This window comes from Eschrichtius robustus, chromosome X (genome assembly GCF_028021215.1).
Source record: "Eschrichtius robustus isolate mEscRob2 chromosome X, mEscRob2.pri, whole genome shotgun sequence".
Taxonomy (NCBI): Eukaryota; Metazoa; Chordata; class Mammalia; order Artiodactyla; family Eschrichtiidae; genus Eschrichtius; species Eschrichtius robustus.
Window position 1 is genome coordinate 19,550,200 of NC_090845.1, and position 17,872 is coordinate 19,568,071.

The following is a 17,872-nucleotide window of genomic DNA, read 5'->3' on the forward strand; positions in this document are numbered from 1 at the left end:
CTTTGGGATTCTTGAAATTTTTTTTACTGAGGTTCCCAACATCTCAGAGATTGTTTTCAGGCACCATAAAACTCATCCTGTAATTACCACATTTTCAGTTTGAATCATTATTATCCCATTTATAATAAATGTAGTGATAAACCATTTATCTCTAAGAAATGTAAAACTTGGAATCACTCAAGCAATAACACAGTGTTACTGGAAGTTCAAAAGGCCACAATAACAATCAAGGAATGGAATATTATGTGGCTATTAAAAAATGATGAGGAAGTTCTCTATGTCCTGAAATGGAAACATCTCCAGGATACATTACAAAGTAAAAAAAAAAAAAAGGTACAGAACAGTGGGTATAGTACGCTATTGTCTGTGTTAAAAATGAGAAAATTATAGTGCCATATTTCCATTTGCCTAAAGAAATTCTGGAAAAATATATTTGAGAAATTAATAAAAGTGAATAGTTGTGGGGTTTAGGGGGTGGGGAACTAAACTAATGTGGGACAGGGTGGGAGGGAGAGTTTTCCTTTTGTATATACATGTAAATACATAAACATATGTAAATACATATATGAATATAGAAATGTTCAATCATGAATGTATTACATTTTGAAAAAGTAAATATATATGCATATGTGTAAATGTGTGTGTGTATATATATATAAAATTTAAAGGTACTGTGGTATATTATTGAGCAGCAATGTTAAGGTCCTGAATACTTTAGCTTTTTATTTTCACCTTCAATTTTTCTTTCCCTCTTGTTTTCCCTATGACTTTTAGCTTCTTCAAACCCCAAAACAGAATATTATTAGCTTAGTACCTTGTTCTAGGATCAGATGAGTCTTGTTGAAACCTGCGGGCGCTTACCTTCCCTCCCTCCGTGGGTTCAGATGGAGGAAGAAACACATGACACCAAAGGGTAGCATCAGGGCTTTTCCAGACCTCCCTCCTCACTGTCGTTGGCCACCTCCCATGTTTGACGTGGAGGAGAGCTGCGTTTCTCAATTAAAATGTTGTGCAAATAGAGATTTAGGCTCTCTGCAGCACCCCACCCCACCCCCTCCCCGCTTATTACCTCTCTAAAGGTCCTTTTATGTAGAAGTTTTGGGACTAATAGTGAAGAAAATGCTCATGTGAACAGGAAGATATTTTCTCTCTCCTAGACCTTTGTTTGTAGCTGGCTCTCACTTAGAGGGCCATGAGTCATGTAAGCTATAAAACCAGGTGTGTGAGACTCAGATAATGAATTTATCTGCATTATTCCTTTTCAACACATTCAACCCAGTGTTCCCCTTCGGATTATGTAAGGTGTATTAACCAGCTGCTGTCACAATAATGCTGTATAACAAACAACCTCCAAACTCAGTGGCTTATAACAACAAGGACCTATTCTCCTGTTCATAGGTCTGTAAACTGATTGTGGTTTGGCTGGTTAGGGCCGGTGGCTGTTCTTCAAGCTGTGGGTTGGCTGGACTTGGCTCCAAGTTGAGGGTAGGGTTCAGGTGTGTCTTTATGGGGCCCAGGCTAAAGGAGTGGTGGCTATTGTGGCACAGTCTTCCCATTGATGAATTTTGGAATGAAAAAGCCAAGCCCAATTATACAAGCACATTTTCCCTATACATAAGGCTTTGCTTGCATTACATCTTTTGACATGTCATTCAAAGCAAGTGACATGACGAAGTCCAACATCAAGGGGGCAAGGAAGTATAGGGTATCCACAGTGGGCCGGGGTAGGAGGAGGGGAAGGAGTATTTGTTGAACAATAATCCAAACTATTACAGAAGGTACATGAAATACCCCTCTGGATTTCAAAGGGAAGAAAGCACTTCCTCTGCTCTCCTTGTAAATTTTCTGTGTGAATTGAGAACAAGGGTTTTAAGGACTGATTTTCCATTTCACGCTCATCTCCGGGAGGCCCACTTTTGCTCCCTGGAGTAGAGGTTTTGTTTCTTTACATGCTTATTTCCTCCTTGTTATATTAGTTCCTCCTCGGTCTAGTCTTTTTTTTTTTTTTTTTAATTTTATTTATTTATTTATTTATTTATTTATTTATTTATTTATTTATTTATTTATTTATTTATGGCTGTGTTGGGTCTTCGTTTCTGTGCGAGGGCTTTCTCTAGTTGTGGCAAGTGGGGGTCACTCTTCATCGCGGTGCATGGGCCTCTCACTATCGCGGCCTCTCTTGTTGCGGAGCACAGGCTCCAGATGCGCAGGCTCAGTAATTGTGGCTCACGGGCCCAGCTGCTCCGCGGCATGTGGGATCTTCCCAGACCAGGGCTCGAACCCGTGTCCCCTGCATTGGCAGGCAGATTCTCAACCACTGCGCCACCAGGGAAGCCCCCTCAGTCTATTCTTATCATGTTCGTCTACCTGTTGTTTTTTATTCCTAGCTTATCCCTAATATTTTGTCCTTCACTATCCCACCCTTTACCTCCCCCTTGAGAAGTAATAGACCCAAAATAAACCAAACCCGAGCTCTTTTTCAAGGATCTGATATGTGCTCAGCCATATTCTAGTGTTGTATTAGATACAGAAAAATGTTCCTGCAATTCCCTACCCTTAGGAGCTCATAATTGAGTTTCTAAATTGGATTAAATATTGAACTGTGTGATATTGACTCAGTGTGATCACAGACAAGAGAAATTTTTCGAGGTAGAGCTAGTTAAGACAAAGGAGGACCTTGATGAATGGGTAGAATTTTGCATAGAGAGAAAGGAGGAGGAGGTGGGAGGGAGCTATTGGAAAGTAGAGCAGTGTAATCAGAGACCTGGAGGCTGCATCACCGAATTTATGTTGTTTAAGGTTTCAGCTTTCAGACTTCAACATCCATAATCCAGAATGAAGAGAAATAGAAGTTGGCAGAGACATGACCTGGATGCTGAACAGGCTCTAGTAAACAGGACTTTCTTGTCCATTTTCTAACGGCCATTGTGTTCACAGCCAGGCAGGGAAGCCTGCACCAGGACAAGCCTCAGTCACACTTGCTTCTGGTGATAACATCCAAGCCACTTGTGCTTCACTGGCCAGGACCAAAAAATCATCTTTGGGTCCTAGACTCCTCTTAGGTTCCCTAGACCAAGGACTGTGCTGCCCTTCGGGGGCTACCTACCACCCAAGGACTGGCCATCTTTCTTCTTTTCCAAAGCCTTCTTGTAGGTGAAAAATACCTACTTTGAAGATAAGTAATGTGTTGTCAGATAGAACCTTACTGAGGGGACACGTTAGGGTTGTAATCAGGGGACAGGGTACCAATATTGGACTTGAAGCTTGGGCATACTCATGAAGATTCTTTGCTTGACCAAACTTTAGTCAGGCTCCTGAACCTTCTCATAGGCCCAGCTCGCACTTACTCATAAAATCCAGTTTGGGGAAGAACCCTGCCAAGTCATTTTAACCAGAACCATCTCCTCCCACCCTCAATACCTGATCACCCTCCGTATCTGATCAGGTTCCTCATCTTTGGTCATCCCCCGGGTGATGTCTGACCACCCTGCCCTGTCTTCAGCAAGTATCCTTTTAGGTGGGTTTAGCTAGAACCCTCCCCCCCCTTACCCCAATGTTTTTCTTAGTAATTTTCCATCCACTGACTCCCTCCCTGTTCCTTGGCTATAAATTCCCCCTTGCCCATGCTATATTCAGAATCGAGCCTGGTTCTATACTGAGGTCTCTTTTTCCCCTATTGCAATAGTCCCGAACAACTCTGTTTTTACTGATTTAACTACTCTCCAGCTTGTTTCTTCTTTGACAATACCAGATAGCCATGTGACCCTGAGGAGGTCAGTTCAGCTTTTCGGGATTCAGTCTCGTCATCTGTAAAACGAGGGGGATTGTGCTGTGTCAGTAGTTTTCAACTCTGGCTATATATTGGGATCACTGGGAGAGATTAATAAACATCCCAATGCCCAGACCCCACCCAGATGAATTCAGTCACAATCTCCGGGGGTGGGACCTGGAGGATCAGTACTAAAAACAAAATAAAACAATAACAACAGTGGAGTTTTAATGGGGAGCCATTATTTATTTAAATAATTAATTAATTTATTTATTATTTATTTGGCTGCGTTGGGTCTTTGTTGCTGTGCGTGGGCTTTCTCTAGTGGCGAGCGGGAGCTACTCTTTGTTGTGGTGCGAGGGCTTCTCATTGTGGTGGCTTCTCTTGTTGCGGAGCACGGGCTCTAGGCACGCGGGCTTCAGTAGTTGTGGCTCATGGGCTCTAGAGCGCAGGCTCAGTAGTTGTGGTGTGTGGGCTTAGTTGTTCCGTGGCACGTGGGATCTCCCTGGAGCAGGGCTCAAACACATGTCCCCTGCATTGGCAGGTAGATTCTTAACCACTGTGCCACCAGGGAAGTCCCTGGAGCCATTATTTTTAATGCTCTTAAAACCTCTAATACCTTTAAGGTTTAACAATTCCATAGGATAGCTATAATTATAATAATAGATAGCTGTTATTATTATTGGTGAAATTGAGTGTGTATTATATGCCACTCTGCTAAACATTTTATTTGCATTATAACATGTCTCACAACAACCCCATGAAAGATGTACTACTCTTTTCCCATTTTGCAGGTGAAGAAACAGAGAGAGGTTCAAGTTATTTCTTCCAGGATTACATTGCCAGAAAGTGAAGGTGTTGGGTTCAAATCCAGAAGTCACCTATCTTGACTACTTGACTATTTGACCAACACTAGATAGAGATTACAGAAATAATGCCAGAGGAGACCAAGTTGAGCCTGGGTATTTCGTAGTGGTGGGGGCACATGTGGTGAGGGAAATGCTAAGTCAGGTTGGAAGGGTGTGGTAAGGCCGGCCTTGCTTGTTCCTGACTTATACCCAGTACTTGGAGTGCTTTTAGATGGAGCCATTAATTTATTCTTCAAGACGTGTCCTTTGGGTGGTAAGTTCCTGCTGTGCCATATTTTGTTACTTAAAAAGAACAGGTAAAAGGCTCAACATGAAATGTGAGACAGATGGCCTCTGCTAAGGGATATTTCTACTTATGAAGCAGGCTTGCCAATTTCCAAGGCTCTGATGTGCTGATAATTCACACTCTCTCTTCTTGGCTTGGCTCCCCAGCTCATCTCCCCGGGCCTGCATATTTAAAGCAAGGTCTATCAGGGGAAATTTGCAGGTAAAAGAACTCCACTACTTGGTGAGCTGATGGTCATTAAAACATGGTCATTGACCAAATCTCTTAATGCACAGAGCTCTTCGGTTGGCTTACGAATGCACTTTTGAGAGGATTAACTGCAAAGCATGTTTAATGGAGGGCAAATCACTCTGTCTCAAGCACCACAAATGGGATGCAAGTTTTACATCCTGGAAAGCTTTCCTGCGAGGAAATGCCTATCATACTGCCACAGAGGTTGTTCATTGTCATTCAACATCGGAAATGCCACAGTGCATACATTTGGGCATTTAGTTCTTGTTTAGCAGATTTCCGAAGAAACACAGTGGTGAGGAGAAAACACTGTAAATTAAGCTGTCAAGTCCATGGGTTTAGTTCAATGTACATATGCATATACTCTGTCATTAAAAGCTGAGTGACGCTCTCAACAGAAGGAGGAGGCATTTTCTGTTAGTTTGTAACTTTGGTTTTCTCTTTTCCAGAGTTTGCTTTTTCAGTCTTTTTTTTTTTTTTTTTTTTTTTAGTTGTGGCACACAGGATCTTCGTTGCAGCATGCAGGATCTTTTAGTTGCGGCATGTGGACTCTTAGTTGCAGCATGCAGGATCTTTAGTTGCGACATGCGGGATCTTCATTGCGCCATGTGGGATCTTAGTTGCGGCCTGTGGACTCTTAGTTGCGGCATGTGGGATCTAGTTCCCTGACCAGGGATTGAAACCCAGGCCCCCTGCACTGGGAATGTGGAGTCTTAACCACTGGACCACCAGGAAGTCCTTGCTTTTTCAATCTTAGCACACGTTTTCTGAAATTTTAAGGATTCTGTGACCAGCGTGCTTACATTCGTTCATTCATTTATTCATGCATCCGTTCATTCTTTTAAAAACAAGACAACAGGCACAAAGTGGAGTGGCTTATGCTAAGCCCCCTGTCCCCAAACTGAGAGTTAACTTAATTACAGGTTCGGCTCTCCCAGAAATGAAATTGTTGCTGAATGCAAGTTCATATGCCCTACGCAAAATGAGGCCAAACTGAAACACTGGAGTTTGGAGCAGAGAAAGGTTTATTGCAGGGCCAAGCAAGGAGAACAGGTGGCTCATACTTAAAAAAACCTGAACTCCCTGATGGTGTTACCTGAAAAACTGGGTTGACCTCTTGGTGGGTGTTGAGCCAAAAGACACAACCAAGCCAAAGAGCAGGAGAAGGAAGGATTTATTACTTGCAGCAAGTAAGGAGAACACTGGGGATCTTTCCCAAAGCAGAGTCTCCTGGAACAGCAAAATTGGGGAAGTTTTAAGCTAAGGGCACATGTATATTCGTGGAGGGGTTTGGGCAAAGGAGAATTCAGTATGGAATTGGGGCAAAGGTCAACAGAGTCCAAGCTTTAGTTGATTGAAGTTTTGAGGGTCAGGAAAGGTCAACATCCTCATTCCATCCTCCACCTGGGTGGGGGCCTTAGTTCCCGAAGAACTCAAAGATATGTATCAGATTGTTATGTATATCCATTGAGGAGGAACTAGGACTCTGTTTTATGGCTGAACCATTGTTTCTTGACTAATTTTCCTTTGTTCCTGTATTCCCTTACTTCCCTTATGATCATTAATTACTGAGACTTGTTCAAGGGCAAGCACTGTGGCCAGGCTTAGATCACAAAATGCTTAAGCCAAAGATGGTTTCTCTTTCTCTGGGACCCCCTACCCTATCTGCTTACAATGGTTTTTGGGGAAGAGTTTTAAAGGCAAAATTTGGGTGTAAGGGCTCCAGGGTGAGTGATTTTCTTCTGATTGGTTGGTGGTGAGGTAACAGGGCCGTGCTCCAGGAATCTTGTGCTCAGCCTGGAGTTACCATCCTCCCCCTGGGTGGGGGCCTTAGTTCCTGCAGAAGAACTCAGAGATGTATTGTTATGTATATTCCTTGAGAAGGAACTAGGATTCTGCTTTATCGAGGTACTACTGTTTCTTGACTGCTCCTCCTTTGTTTCTGCATTCCCTCACTTCCCTGATTAGCAACTGTTTGAATCTGCCCTTTGGAACTCAGGGAAGGTCTAGGGGGCTGCAGCCCTTTTCCTACAAACAAGAAAAGGGGACTTGGAAAGGATTTGTACCAGGGAGAGCCCCACAGGGTTCTGCTTGGTTTCACTAGATTGGATGCTGTCTGATTCGAATTGATTTTTGCTCCAATAAACTCTTAAAATTTTTAATACGCCTCAGTTTATCTTTTAACAACTCTTTTACCCATTCTTTCAAGAAACATTTATTGAACGCCGACTGAGTGCCAGTGCCTCGCTCATGTTTCAGTGTGGTTGTGATGACAGTTTTCCTGAAGCTTGGATAGTATTTTCTGCCTAAATTCCCTCTGAAAGATGAATAACTGTGCATTTTCTACGGTATAATTATCAAACGTGCATCTATCTCTTTAGTCAACTTGTACTATAAAAGACATAACATTGAAAAAGGCTATTTAATTGCAGCTTGTAAAGTTAGCCGGCCCAAGTTAAAACACTTCCTTTGTTCACCATTTGATAACTAAGATAATGCCTGGCCTTCCTCTCTCTCTTAACTTGTACGTCTTTAGAAAGGGAGACCTTTGGCTCCTTTTTCTCATCTGCTTGCTGTGGTGCTGAACTCCCTGAGCTCCTCCTGGCTTTATTGCTCTGCAACTTGGCTTTGATTTAAAGTCCTCATAGCTTCTTCATTCACAACAGGACTGCAGCGTTTCTCTCAGCTTCAGTCTCCATCAGCTGCCAGAGGACGAGTCCCGTGGGGGGATGGGGGGGGTGGGATGACACAGCATCTTCTCTCTTCTCCTCTCCTTTCCCAGCATCTATTCCTCCTGCCTCCCTCTCTCTCCCCTCCCACCTTCCCTCCTCCTCTCTCTTTCTACCCCCTTCCTCCCTACCCCCTTTCCCCTCTCTTTCTTCTTTCTTGTTTACTTTTCCACTAGGCAGAAAAATAAAAAGAAGAGGCAGAAAGCCTTACAAGGTGTTTTAGCTGGATGGAATCATTTTCTCATTCCCTCCCACACTCTTTTCTTTTCCCCTCTCTAAAGGAATAAATGACTTTATTCCTTTTCACTTGCCTACCTCAGTCCCTTTCCATCCTGATTTACTTGTGGGGTAGAAGCAGTGGAGCTGGACACAGCTTCTCTTACAGAGAGTGCTTTGCTTGGTAGTCCTAGCAAGGGGTCCCCTACACCAGAATTTATGATCATCCTCACTAACAGAGTGATTCAGAAACTCTTTGTTTGTTGTTGTTGTTGTTTTTTACAGATACGCTATCATTCACACAGAGCAAAACACCTTACTGACATTTAAACACTCTTTTAAAGCAAGATGTCACCTGTTTTCCTTACACTCATTACCAATGTTAGGATGTTTTCCCAGTAGTATTGCTGAATTTGTGTTGATCTCTCCACACCGTGCAACTCAGGTCCCCTTGAGAGCAGGGTTACATCCTGACAAGGTGGCAAAGAAGTAAGCTAAGAGGACAGCTTAAAAATCACTAGTGTGGAGTTTTTTGTGTTTTTTTTCTTGCTGAACTGTTTTATCTTTTTTAATTTTATTTTTTTTTATACAGCAGGTTCTTATTAGTTATCTATTTTATACATATTAGTGTGGAGTTTTAACTCAGTCACTCAAACAGCTATATTGATAGCATTTGGTCATTTGCTCATGATGAAAAGCTCTGTGAAAAATCTGGATTTACAATACATGGTTTAATAAATTGGTACTTGAAATAAGATAATCCATGGTTGTAAAGAGTGTTTTGACTATTGACTAAATTTTAATATACCTGATACTGAAATCTTATTCAGTGGTTTAAACCACAGATATATATATATATTTTTTCACAGATATAGTTTTAATTTGAAGCAGCACTTTTTAAAATGTGAAATGTACTTCACGGGCAAATTTTAAAATCCTCGTAAAGTTTAAAACATTACCATTTAATTTGAATAATCATCTTAAACTTTTTGAGCCTCTTGATTTGGCCTGAGAGAATTAAAAATTAGTTTTAATGAAATAACTGGAAATGCTATAATTAAACTACTGTATTCCTTTGGGTCACAATTCTTGACACAGAGTGGGTATTCATTAACATTATATTCATTTAAAAAATCTCAGTGAAATTATTTATCTGTTTCTGGGCAAAAAATATTTCTAAGAAATCTGTAGCTTTTTCTTCAACTTGATAACTCTATGAAAATAGAGGAGAATGTCTTTTAACACCAAGAGCCACAAATTCCCCTGAATTTGCAGTGTTCTAGCACAAAGGAGGGAATAAAAAGGGAACATTTGAAGCTATCAAAATGTAAATGACACATTTAAGGTACATTCATCTGGCACAGTAACACTTTACAGTTTTTTTTTTTATCACACCACAGATATTCGGTTTCCATCATTTTCAAAATGTGACAATTAAAATGAATTTTATGACTTTGAGTTTTTTGCCCATTTATAGACATCTGTCTTGATACTCTACACTATAACTGTTCTTTTCATGGACTAGATTTATTTATGTTATTTATGGCTGTGTTGGGTCTTCGTTTCTATGCGAGGGCTTTCTCTAGTTGCGGCAAGCGGGGGCCACTCTTCATCGCGGTGCGCGGGCCTCTCACTATGGCGGCCTCTCTTGTTGCGGAGCACAGGCTCCAGACGCGCAGGCTCAGTAGTTGTGACTCACGGGCCTAGTCGCTCCGCGGCATGTGGGATCTTCCCAGACCAGGGCTCGAACCCGTGTCCCCTGCATTGGCAGGCAGATTCTCAACCACTGCGCCACCAGGGAAGCCCCCATGGACTAGATTTGAAACTTAGGTTAAGCTCAGGTTAAGACCGCCTCTCCCCTGGCTGCCCAGGGGCTGCGGGCGGGACCAGGGGTCTGTCCTCCACCTCCCATCCTGCCTTCCTCACTTCCACCCGCAACTTTGCAAAGAAGAAGGCTGTGACCAGAACTGCTTTTCCACCTTCTCCTCAGGACCAAGCCCATGATGTCTTACATCCCCCAGTCACCACCAGCAGCCGGTCTTCCAAGTCCCTGTGACTGCCCACGCCTTTTCGCCACAGGGCTTTGTTCGTCTCCTCCACCAGCTCAGCTTCCCGCAGCCTCTTCCCTCTCCAAGCCCTTCCACTCTGCCCGCTGGGAAACCCCTGACAGGAACTTTCCCTTTACCTTCCAGATCTAACTCAGGGTTTCTCAACCTGGGCACCATTGACACTTTGGGCAGGATCATTCTTTGCTGTTGGGGGCTGTCCTGTGCCCTGTGGGATGTTTAGCAGCCTCCCTGCCTTTTCCCCTAAAAGCCACGAGTACTCTCTCTGCCCCGCAGTTGTGACAACTAAAAATGTCTCTGGACATTGCCAGATGTCCCCGGAGGTGGCGGGAGGGCATTGCCCCGGCTCTCGCTGCATCCCTCCTCCTCAAACACTAAGCTCCTTTGACATACACGCCACCATATTACTAGCCTTGTGTATTAGTACTGACCTTGTGTTACATCTGCTGACATCCTGGTCACCTCCTCACTTCTGATGGAGATTTTAGCCCGTGGCTCTTTCCTCCCCTCCCTCTCCACTACGAGTCTGGGGAATGACTCTCCTGCAGCTTTGCCATCCAAGGAGATCTTCTACTCAAACCTCTGGCCTCTAAGTTACTTGATCCTCCAGACCCAGGTTAAACCCAAAACTCTGCCCATTTTACTTCTGAGGAGATGAGTGTCACTGGAGAAAAACACACAACCCTGCTGACTGGCCTCACTTCAAATCGATGACTGTAAATTTCAACTTCCTTGACCATTGTGGAATATTCCCCTGCCCCGTCTGCTCTCCTATCCTCAGAGACAACTATTTCAGACCTTCTCCTCTCTCCTCAAAAACTCCTTCTACTGCCTGCTGTCAAATCCCCCTCTTCTTAATGATCTTGTTTCTTAATTCACTGATCGAATGGAAGCGCTTGGAAAAGGACTGCCTCATCCTACTGACTAAGTCGACTCGCTTGCTCGTAGGCATCTATAAGCTTGTATTTTCCCTTCCCTCCTGCCGCAACTAGTCTGTCACTGCTCCTCTCTAGGGTCAGCCTGTCCCCTGTGCATCCCCTCCACCCCTTTTCAGCTACCTGAGGACTTTGTGCGTTCACTTCACTTCCCTTTTCTTGTACACCATGAATTCTCCCCTCTCTACCACCAGCATAGGAACATGCTGTGATATTTGCCATCTAAACAAACGACCACAACATGACCTCTACTTATTGTCATGGCTCAGTCCTCTGCTATTTCCTCTCCTCTCCTTTTTTCCCCTTCTCTGTCCTCCTCTCCCCTCCTTTCCTCTCTTTGCCTTCTCTATCAATATTTACTCTCTAAATGGCCTCAACCAGTCCCATGACTTTATGTGACACCTATATGCTAAGGATTCCAATTTATATCTCTGCCTTTCACTTGAGCTTCAAATTAATATATCCAGCTGCTGGTATACATATTTACTTGGATGTCTCACCCGCATCTCCAACTTCCCATGTTCAAATATGAACTTCCAATGATCCCCTAAAGCCTTTACTTTTCCAGTGTTCACCCTTCCTAAAAGGTGCTCTGGCTGAAAATCCAGAAATCGTGTTCATTTCCTTCTTTTCCTCCCATCCCACCTTCCTCACGCATTCTTGTCAGCTCTACTTTCAAAATAGATCACAAATCTGACCTCTATCCATTATTCCCCATTATTCCCCGCCTAAGCCACCATCAGCTCCTGGACTAGCGCGATAAGCCTCTGAATGGCTTTCTCTGCTTCTACTTTTACTTGCCTAGAGAATCTCCTTCACGCATCAGACAAGGTAACCTTTGAAAAGTTGTAAATCAGATTATGACACTTCCCTGCTCAGAATTCTTCAGTGGATTTCCATCACATTTGGAATAAAAGTCCATGTCCTGGGTAGATCTGGACCCTACCTAATTTATTTCTTATCACTCTCCTCCTCCCTCACTTTGATCTGGCCACACTGGCCTTCTTGCTGTTTATCAAAAACACTAGGCTCATTTCAGCTCCTAGGGCTTTGTACTTGCTGATTCCTCCTCATCAGAGATCTTTGTATGTTTGGTTCCCTCACCAGGCAGTGTGGATATGTCACAGATGGAAGCGAGCATGGCATTAATTGCCATGCAAGTCAAAGAAATGTGGGTGTTTCATTAGACTTGCCTTGCTGATATCCTGATATCCTGTGTTAGATCATTAGGGCAACTTGAAACATACAACTTGGAAATTGCTAGTCATTGCTTGGGATTTTATTTTTATTTTGGGGGCGATTTTATTATTCAGGGGCTACTACCTGATCCTGAACCTGCCAGAACCCCAATGCATCAGATCTTGGACCACTTTGAGAACTTTGCCTGTGCTTTTGTGACCTAAATCAAGCAATGATCAATCCCCAAAGAGAATTTATAATTGCAGTCTTAACCAATCAAATAATGCCTTTCAGAATCCTGCCTTATTTGAGAAAAATTCCTCTTTTGACCCTAGTCAGCCCTTCTGCTTGGGAAAATTTGCAGAGACTCACTGAACTCGCTTTGATATGACACTGTTTCCCCTTGCCTGGTGAGTAATAAACTCAGCTTTGATCATTCAGCTCTGCTGGTCTGGTTATTTCAATGTGACAGTGCTTTAATGATTTAATTTTCTTCCCCTGCATTGTTTTAGGCCTTTTTTCGCTAATATTTTAGGAACTCTGGTACTTAACGTTGGTCTCTTTGTTTTCCAAAACCCCTTGTGGGAACATAGTGTTTTCCTTGCGAGAGAGGAAGGATTCTACTGATCTGGAATAGGGACAACCACCCGACTGATTTAGGTAGCTCGTTCTTCTGCAAGATTATTATACAAGAATCCATTCCTAAAACTCCATCAAATCCGAATCCTTTTCAGACACACCCCGAACTAACCCCCCTCTAAACCAAACCAAACCAAACCCCTAAACTTTAATTACTATAGCTATTTATTTTGGTTCCTCTCTGTGGGTGAGATTTACATTAATTAGAGTATAATGAAGCCTGCCCTTTCAAACAAATTTATTCCTTTGTTTGCATTCACTTGAGCAAACCGAATGCCCTGTATGTGAGCAGCAAAAGGGAGGCACTGAAATCGGCTTTTACAAGCCAGACCCCCAGACCTCACCTTCCCAGTCCTTCCCAAGACGCAGCTTTCCCCACTTGAGATTTGTGAACAGAGACGTGTGTGTGTGTGTGTGTGTGTGTGTGTGTGTGTGTGTCTTATTGTTTTCCTACCTGCAGAAGAGACACATTTTCTCAGAAAACATTTCTTTCTCTGCGGCTTTCTGGTTAGTATTCAGGCCATCACCTCTGTTATCAGACGGTGGCAACAAAGCTTTTCCGCTCGAATCTTCGGCGAGGTGGCGGGGGAATGGATTGCACAGTAATGAGCTGTTTTTGCAGGCTTCCTTCGGGAGCCTTTGCTTATATCCCTTGGCAAGAGGAACTAATTCAAAACAGCAACCCAACCCTGGGGCATCTAACATTCACAGAAATTCAGCTGACTTGACAGTAAGAGGGTCTCACTGAAAATTCAGGGCTGTAAATCAGAGCTTCGTTCTTCAAGGGGAGGGGTGGCCAGAGGTTTTCTGGAACCTTATATAAGTCTTTTATCCCCATCGCTGTTTTCAAGCCAACTGAAGATGGTAGGGAGCGTGCTGGGAGCAGCTTTTCTCTCCTGACTATGCCGTTTCATCCTCTAAGCAGCAGGAACCCAGAGTCTCAGAGCGCTTCCTCCGGAGAGGCAGTCACGCAAGGCGTGACTCTTCCCAAGCTTGGCCTGTAGACCTCGATCTCCTGAGGGTAGGGCCCGGGCTTTTTCTCTTTAGACCTTCAGGAGCTAACGCGGCGCCTGGCACTTAGTGGCCCCTCGACGTCTACTCGGTGGGTGTTCAGTGAGTGGCGGTGGGGCTGGCAGTGGCCGCCCGCTTCCATTTCCCGAGCCGTCGTCGCCGCCATCCCCTCGCGGGGGTTCCGGGTGTCAGTTACCCCGCGGGGGCGGCCATTCCTGCCGGCTCCGGCCTGCGGGTCTCGTCTCCTGTGTTCAGCTGTTAGTCCTCCTTTCCATCCAGTCTCTTTCTCCTCAGAATATGGTGATCCTCCATCTCTAGAGACTTCTCCGCCTCCACTGTGAGGAACTTGCTGAAAACACACACACACCCAGATACACACAGAGCCACACACAGACACATACACACAGATACACTCAGAAACACACAAAGACACACACACACCCACAGACACACACAAAGACACACAGACACACACACACAGATACACACACACCCCCACACACCCAGAGACACACACCCAGACACACCCAGACACACACACAGAGCCACACACAGACACAGACACACAGAGACATACACACAGACACACACACAAAGACAGACACAGACACACACACAGACACACACAAAGACACAGACACACAGACACAAAGACACACGAAGACACAGACACACAGACACACAGACACACATAGACACACAGAGACACAGGCACACAGACACACACATGGACAGATGCACAGATAGACACACAGACACAGACAGACAAACACACAGACAGAGACAGACACAGACACACACACAGATACACACAGGCACAGACAGATACAGACACACATAGACACACAGAGACATACACACAGACAAAAACAGACACATAGACACACGGACACCAACAGACACACACACACAGACACACACAGAGACACACATAGACACACACCCTTATGGCCCACTCTCCCGCTCTCCAAATTTCCTCAGTCTTTTGTAGGTTCCAGTTTCCTTCTCTCTTACCCTCACATCTCTCCCTTCACCCTCAAGGGTCTCCTCATTCTTTCAGCCCAGACTGACCATCTGTAATCCCAGCTTCTGCCCTGACTTCCGACTTTTCTTACCCTCCATTTCTGCTCCTTTGGTGGGTTTCACCCCTTCACCCCCTGGCACTCCCCTTTATTTAATCTTAATTTAATCTAACCTCCCGTATATCTTAATTTGCTGGAGGTTGGAATTGGGAAGCGGTGGTCTTTACCTTTCAGACCGACACTGTGAACAAGTGAAATAGCCGAGCAGTGATAGTTTTAGGGTACGCTAGTAGAAATTACATATATTCCTTTTGAGCATGTGGGATAATTGTTAAGAGGATAAAGCTGGATAAAGCCATACTGTGTTGTTTCATTTAAGCCAGTGATTCTCAACCAGAGGCAGTTTTGCTGCCAAGGGGACATTTGGCAATGTCTGGAGACATTTTTAGTTGTCACAACTGGAGGTGGGGGAGGAGGGATGTTCCTGGCGTCTAGTGGGTAGAGGCCTGGGAGGTGCTAAATAACCTACCGTGCACAGGATGCTCCGCAACAGAGAATCACTGGGGCCAAAATACCCACAGTGCCGAGTGGGAGAAACCTTGGCTTAGACATTCTTCTCCCTTCTTCCCCAGGCCCTCCTCTGCCCTGTCTTCTGATATTCTGGGTCCTCACAACCTAAGCTTGTCACTTGTGTCCCATGGCCCCAGTTGCTGGGTTTGCCCACTGCCTGGAGAGCACGCCATGCTTGGTTTGAATCTCCACGGTGTAAGCTCACCATGAACACTCCTTTGCTCTTGGAATCCTGGTTGGTGGGAGCAGGAAGGGCCTTCCAAAGTTTTTCTTTCACCCACCTTCTGATTCTTCAGAGGAAAAGGAGTGACTTTGCTAAGGTCACAGAGCTACTCAGGGTCTACTCTGGGGGCTCCAGCAGGGGTCCCCACTTCCAGCGCCCTTCTCTTTCTACTCACTCACTGCTTTGGGTCAAATAGAAGAAATACCAGCTGACTGCCTGGGCTAGGACAGGAATCAGATGGATGGGGCTCATTGATGCACTTCCCACTTTGCTTTTCTGGGTTGCATGCTCCCGTGCTCGGGCAAGGGTCCCTGCCAGCCACGTGGTATGGCTGATGCACCTTCCTGTTCTCGTAGGGGGGACGCCTCGACGTCCAGTGCCGTGCTGGGCAGGGCATTAGGGACGACAGCTTTGGGCAGGCTGTCTTCATGCTGCGCCATGTAGCCAACTACGTACTGAGTCAAGCAGTGCCTGAATCTGGGAACAGAATAGCGTAGACACAGACTTTCTGCAGTCAGGAAACACAGTTTGAGACAATTACAAGGCAATTTGGGTAACTTCCGTGTCTTCCTTCCCTCCCTCACCTCTCCCCAAACAACCACATTTTATCAGTGAGGAAAAGGACCTTTTGGTGGGAGGGAGAGGGGATGGGCCAGTATTTTTCCAAGTAGGGTTCTTGGACCTACAAGCCTCAGAATGGCTTTGGGGGAATGTAAAAATGAATATTCCTAGACCTACATTTTTCACCTCCGGGGTATGGGGCCTCACACTGAAATTTTTAACAAGTGCCCAGGGTATCCTTCTGTAGTCAGAAGTTTAAGAACCACTGACCCAGACATTTGAATAATTAGGCTTTTTTTTTTCCCCAAACAATCTCAGAAAGTGAGAAGCTTGTAGACAATGTCTGAATGTCAGAGAGAAAATCTGCTGCTAAAAAAAGACAAAGAAAAACAAACAAAACCATGTCTCTTCTTGGTGACATCTCATGGCCGTAAGGTGACTGAATTTGCGTGGAGCTTTGAAGATGTAAGGGCCACATCTGGGAATGTGTACAACATACCAGGGAGGGATCAGGCTTTGCTCCTGTTGCGAGTTTTGAAAGGTCTGGCACTGGCCTTCTTCTGCTCTCCTGGCACCTCTTGGGTTCCCTCTTAAGGCCTCTTCAAGAGCCCTTTCTTTGAGAGCTGCTTTTTACCCAGCTCCCCAAGGGTGCTCAAGGTGCCTGCTCATCGATCCACCTTGAACAGGCACCAATATGTTCTAATTAAGAGAGTGTACAGGCTTTTCCTTTCGGCGGCACATGGTGGCAAGAAGGCGGTGCAGATTTCCAAGAAGAGGAAGTTTGTCGCTGACGGCATATTCAAAGCTGAACTGAACGAGTTTCTCACTTGGGAGCTGGCTGAAGATGGGTACTCTGGAGTTGAGGTCCGAGTTACACCAACCAGGACAGAAATCATGATCTTGGCCACCAGGACACACAATGTTCTTGGTGACAAGGGCCGGCGGATCCGGGAATTGACTGCTGTGGCTCAGAAGAGATTTGGCTTCCCTGATGGCAGTGTAGAGCTTTATGTTGAAAAGGTGGCCACAAGAGGTCCGTGCGCCATTGCCCAGGCAGAGTCTCTGCGTTACAAACTCCTAGGAGGCCTTGCTGTACGGAGGGCCTGCTGTGGTGTGCTGCGGTTCATCATGGAGAGTGGGGCCGAAGGCTGCGAGGTCGTGGTGTCTGGGAAACTCCCAGGACAGAGGGCTAAATCCATGAAGTCTGTGGATGGCCTGATGATCCACAGTGGGGACCCTGTTAACGACTGTGTCGATGCTGCCGTGCGCCATGTGCTGCTCAGACGGTGTGCTGGGCATCACGGTAAAGGTCATGCTGCCTTGGGACCCAACTGGTAAGACTGGCCCTGAGAAGCCCCTGCCCGATCACGTGAGCGTCGTGGGACCCAAAGATGAAATACTGCCCACCACCTCCATCTCCGAGCAGAAGGGTGGGAAGCCAGAGCCGCCTGCCATGCCCCAGCCGGTACCCACAGCATAATAGGGTCTCCTTGGCCGCTGGATCTGGAGTCTGGATGTTGCTCTATAAAGACATTTAATAAAATCTTTTTAAAAGAAAAAAAAAAA

The 17,872-nt window shown here is 45.1% G+C and overlaps 1 pseudogene; it reads left to right on the forward strand.

The window, feature by feature from the left end:
* The first annotated feature begins 17,053 nt into the window (after window positions 1–17,053).
* On the forward strand, window positions 17,054–17,872 carry LOC137756820 (small ribosomal subunit protein uS3 pseudogene; annotated as a pseudogene).